The sequence below is a fragment of the Nannospalax galili genome, unplaced genomic scaffold (assembly GCF_000622305.1).
Source record: "Nannospalax galili isolate Female #2095 unplaced genomic scaffold, S.galili_v1.0 scaffold191, whole genome shotgun sequence".
Classification (NCBI taxonomy): Eukaryota; Metazoa; Chordata; class Mammalia; order Rodentia; family Spalacidae; genus Nannospalax; species Nannospalax galili.
The window spans coordinates 5,780,014-5,785,694 of record NW_008331484.1 but is presented as its reverse complement, the minus strand read 5'-3'; the positions used below and the strand labels follow the sequence as shown (position 1 = coordinate 5,785,694).

The following is a 5,681-nucleotide window of genomic DNA, read 5'->3' as shown; positions in this document are numbered from 1 at the left end:
TCCTTTTCTGAGTCCAAAGGAAGGTTAGCGCCTCTCTTTCAAGAGACACCTTGAAACTGTTGTCAAATCCCATGAATTGTCCACAACAACAGAGTAGCCATGAAAAAGCAAGAAATGAATCTCCAACTTTGAGGAGTGGTATGTGCAACTGTCTTCTAAGGCTATTAATAAATTAAGAAAGGAGAATTTGAAAAAGGACGTGAATGTTGGAAATCATGTTGAGAGCAAGTTGAGAGTTGTGCAGTTTCCCCAGTGATCTCAGAACTTTTACTGGTCCCCTAGTTCCCAGAGGTACCCTGCTTCTCTTCAGTGCCTCAGAACAGTGGTGTCATTGGTCTTAGACACCACTTTGTCATCCACATTCCCAGGGTTAGTTGCCTTTTGGATAGTTTGCACAGAGTTGTTCTGTCCAGGGCATTATTGAGACTGAAGTCCTCTTCCAGCAAGTGCAGGTAGGTGGCAAACTTGGCCTCCAGCTTGACCTTGATGTTCAGCCAGGTCTGGTACTCTTGGGCCTGGTGCTGCTAGTCTGCCTGTGTCTATGCCAGCTCTGATTCTAGCTGGAGCAGGCTCTGGTTGAGCTGCTCCAGCTGCATGTTGTTGTAGACAACCACAATCCTCAGGTTATTCTACAAGTTGGCCTTTTAATTTCTCGTGCAGTCCAGATTATCTTCAAGGCTTGGAAGGTATGTTTCAGCTCCATGATCACTGTCTTGGCATCTCTGATCGCTTCAGACTGACTGGTGACCACTGTGGTGCGCTCTTCAATCTGCTGGGACCGGCTCTTTTGAGCTCTCAGTCAGTCCTTCATACTGGGACCGGCTCTTTTGAGCTCTCAGTCAGTCCTTCATACTGGGACCGGCTCTTTTGAGCTCTCAGTCAGTCCTTCATACTGGGCCTAGATATTCATCATAATCTTGCTGAGGCCCTAAATTCTCTTTATGGTTCTTCATGAACAGGCGCTCCTCCTTCAGAGCTTCAAATTCTATCTCCAGCTGATAATTGGTGTGTTCAATTTCGGAGTTCATGAATGCCATTCTCCACAGACTTGTATATGGCCAGTTCTGTCCCATAACTTACCATAAAGTTATCGGCAGCAAGGTGAGCGTTGTTGATCTGCTGGATGATGCAGATGTTGTCTACAGAGTTTGCAAAGGTCTGACCCTCAGGTCTTCAGTGTCCTTGAAGGACTCCCAGTCTCTGATCCCTAGGGATCCCTTCTTTTCCAGATGTTTTCTGATTTTGCACTCCAGTCTCCTGCTCTCAGTTTCCAGGCTTCTTACCCTGTCCAGGTAGGTGGCCAGGCAGGCATTCAGGACTTGCGTCATCTCCTTTATCTGGATTTATTCATTTCCTCCAGGCTCTCAAACCCTGAGCCACCCCTAAACACTCATGGAGTGGGATATGGACATCCAGAAGCCACACCATCCAGTGCCTTTATAGGCACTGGTCTCAGTGCTGGCTGGCTAGACAAAGTCCAGGAATAGGTAGTTGGTGGAGAAGGTGGTGGAGAGGGTGGTGGAGAGGGTGGTGGAGTGGGTGGTGGAGAGGGTGGTGGAGTGGGTGGTACCCTGAGCCACCCCTAAACACTCATGGAGTGGGATATGGACATCCAGAAGCCACACCATCCAGTGCCTTTATAGGCACTGGTCTCAGTGCTGGCTGGCTAGACAAAGTCCAGGAATAGGTAGTTGGTGGAGAAGGTGGTGGAGAGGGTGGTGGAGAGGGTGGTGGAGTGGGTGGTGGAGAGGGTGGTGGAGTGGGTGGTGGAGTGGGTGGTGAAGCTCATGTTATCTTGAGAAGGTGATAAGCAGCAGTCAGGTTCAGGCAGCCTGAATAATTTTTATTTATATCTTAAAAGTCATTATCAATGCCCTGATAACATGAGGATCCTCAGGTCCATCAGATTGCACGGTACCTTTGAGCTGTGCTAGCTCTATGACTACCTGTTTTTCAAACATGAATTAATATGGACAACGTACACATTCTGTACGTTGATATTTTCAATATTTCCCCAACTCCAGTGATATACTGTTAATGTTCATTTCATATAGGAATATATTCCATATGATTCTAAAGGATTAAATTTTATATAGATATACAAGATAGTTATCTGCAAATGAAGAAGGTGAATAATACCAGAGAAGCTGAACTCTTCGGAGAGTATACAACTCTTTAAAAATGGTGTTTATTTGATTGACAACTCTCATTAAAGGGAATTTTGATGGAAAAACAATCTGACTCTGTCATCAGAGTGTTGCTTTCCACTGTCACCCGGGAGCTCAGCCATTGATACAATGCCTGCTTTACAGCCTCAGCTTTTTCTTAGTCCTTGCTTTATTCTGCAAAATTCTCTTCAGATTAAGAAACACAAAACCACACTGAGTAACAGTGATTCATTAATAAAAAATTCACAATCCATAGTCTTACAGCTCTGATTTTTTTCCTCTTCTCTAGGGCTTTGTCAGCTTAAAGATAAATAGAGTCACTTCTGGGAAGAGTCAAATTAATTTTTGTCTCAAATTATTGTCATCAGGTTAAAAATCATTCAATTCATATGTCTTTTTTGTCTCTAACAGTGAGAGTTTTATCAATAATATTCATTAAGTATGGTTATTTTCAAGCTTTGGGGGAAAAACTGTTATTAGTCAATAGTCTGGTTTCTGGGATCAGAGGTGAACTTGGGTATTAATTGTGGCTGTCACTTCACACACTATATCAGTGCTTATATTAGAAGCCAGGGGCCTTAGACAGGGATATAAATTGGTGCCATAGGCCTGGCGCCAGGCACAGACAGGGCCTGGCCTCAGTCATGACAGCTATTCTACTGTTAAAATGATTTCTGGATGTTGTGACCTATTACCAACTTCCCTGCCCTGAAATGCATGACCAGAATTGAACAAACTTGTCATTAATTTGTCTTTTTGCTTTTATCTTTATTTTCTTGGCTTCCCATCTTCGTTGCACCTCGTCAGTAAAGAGATCATCATTTGGAAAAAAGTCTGTGTGAGGGTATGCAACTAAGGTGGATTTAAAAGACAAGCTCCCAGTGGCCTGGAGCTTGAAGAAGCATGCACCTCAGACAACTGGAAAGTAGAAATGGACACTTAGGGGGGCTGGAAAGATGGCTCAGTGGTTAAGAACACCAATTTTTTTCTTGCAGAAGACACAGGTTCGAATCCCAGCACCAACATGGCAGCTAACAAATCTCTGTAATTCCAGCTCCAGGGGATTCAACAGCCTCTTCTGTCCTCCATGGACATTGCACAAAACGGGTGCACTTACCTACATGCAGGCAATACATGCACACACATAAAAGAAATAAAAGAAATAAACAAAATATTAAAAAAAAAAAGAAATGGACACTTGCAGGAAAGAACCCACTGAAAAAGAGAAAAGAGATTTCCTCAAAGGTATTACAACAAAGAGGGACAGCATGGGGTTGCCTGGGAATGTAGACACAGGTACTGAAAAGTCAAAGGGGGCCAGACTAAGAGTGAGAGGAAGCACACAGAAGTGGTTGAGAAGACAGAAATCAAGAGGTAAGAAAAGTGAAAGAATGCTTAGAAAGCATGTGGCATAGGCCACTTCGGGGTGTCAGCTATCTGTTTTCAACATGCTCCCATGGGCCCAAACACTTACTTTCTGGTTGAGGGTGGCTTTTGAAAGCTGTAGAAACTTTAGGATGTGGGGCCAAACAGGAGGAAGGGGGTTGTTTGGCTGGGGGCTGGAGGTAGGTGCTAATGCGTTATAGACCAGCCCTGTCCCAGGCCCAGATTCTCTCTGCTTCTGTATCCTTTGGCGATGGAATAGGTCCTTCTGCAAGCTTCCACCACAGAAGGAGCCCCAGCTGTCATGCCTCCCTGGCCATGAAACAGAGCTAAAACAAACATTTCTTCCTCTAAGTAACTTCTGTCACGTATTTGGTCCCTGAGAAGTAATTAACATCCCCACGGTACACACTCATGCGGTCTCCACTACTGAACGTTCTTCTAATTGAACCACCTTTCAGAGTAGAGATTTTTCCAATAAATAAATATCTCTGAATGAATGTATTATGAAAGTTCATAAAGATAAATTTGATTTGTACATATGAAAATCCTTCCCCACTTGAGGTTTTAAGACTTAATGGAGAAGGGATTTGGATCAGAGGATTCTCTTGTTACTGTTTCAAAACCAAATTCCATCCTTTGCTGTTCTGCCATTAAAGTTTTTTAAAATTATTTTATAATTTCATATATATGAATGTGCTGCCTGCATGTTTGTAAGTGCACCCCTGTCTTGCAGTACTCGAGGGGGTCAGGAGAGGGCGTCAGATCCACTGGAGCTTGAGCTGGGTATCGTTGTTAGCAGCCATGTGGGTGCTGGGAACTGAACCTGGGTCTTCTGCAAGAGCAGTCAGTGCTCTTAACTGCTGAACCATCTCTCCAGCCCTGCCATTAAAGTTTTATGCAGCAATGGACCAAACAGTATTAGTCATATGGGGGAGATAGCAATGAAGCCCGTCATGAAGGAGATGTGAGTCCTTCTGCTCCCTTTTTTTCCTATAGGTCCCAGTTCACTGAAGCCACCATCACCATTTTCCTTAAGCTGTATTTACTGTATATATTCACTCTTCAATTAACTGTTGAATATGTACACACTTAATTATCTACATCTGCTTATTTTTATTTTGTGTGTATGAGTATTTTTCCTGTTTATATGTAAGTGCACCCACATCATGTGATGCTGATGGAGGCCAGAAGAGGGTTCAGAGTCCCTGGAACTGGATGTTTGTTACAGATGTGGGTGCTGGGAACTGAATGCAGGTCATCTTTGTTGAACCATCTCTCCAGCCCCACATCTTTCCACATCTTTTAAATTTAATACTCAAATATTTGGGTAGGTCCTTAGGGTCTAAATTTCCTCCTATTATGAACTATTCATGAAGGAACAGGTGATACTAGCAGAACATAGGAAAGTTTGATGTGAAATAAAAAACAGCTTAAAGACATTTAGGAAAACTGAAATCAAATATGGCCTTGTCAAGGTTGTCTATGATCCGAAATGATTTCTGCTGTTTTAACTCCACTTTCTCATTAGCATGCATCACTGGCAGTTTACCAAATTCTGGTGTCTGGAACTCAAGTCCATGATTGTGTCAATGAAGGTATGTACGGAAAGCAATAACATTTGAATTTGTGGGTTTAGTAACATCAATTATCCTCAATCCATTCCATTGAAATCCTAAATAGAACATAAGCAATGGAAAAAGGAGGATTCAGTCTCACAGTCTGAGGTTCTTTGAGCTGGGATAGTCTATCTTCTTCTGCCTTCAGACCTGAACTTGGACACAGATGTGAACTTGGAAACAGAAGAGATCTATTACCATTAACTCCTGGGTCTTTAGTTTGGTAACAAAAGAGTCTAGCATTTCTCAGCCTCCAGAATTTCATAAACAATTTCCTTATAATTTCAATCTATCTCTCCCCCTCTTAAGATCTTTATCAATCTATCTCTCCCCCTCCTTCCCCCCCTCCCTCTTTCCATGTGTGTATATATATATATATATTCAATATTATCTATCTATATCTATGTGCCTATCTATCAGCTGGTTCCTGTATCCCATCTATCATTCATCTATGTATCTATTATCTATCTATCTATCTATCTATCTACCATCTATCTATCAACTATCATTT

The 5,681-nt window shown here is 42.6% G+C and overlaps 1 pseudogene; it reads right to left on the bottom strand.

Annotated features, from left to right (window-relative positions):
• Positions 1-306: 306 nt before the first annotated feature.
• LOC103726606 lies at positions 307-1,328 on the bottom strand (annotated as a pseudogene).
• Positions 1,329-5,681: the final 4,353 nt, after the last annotated feature.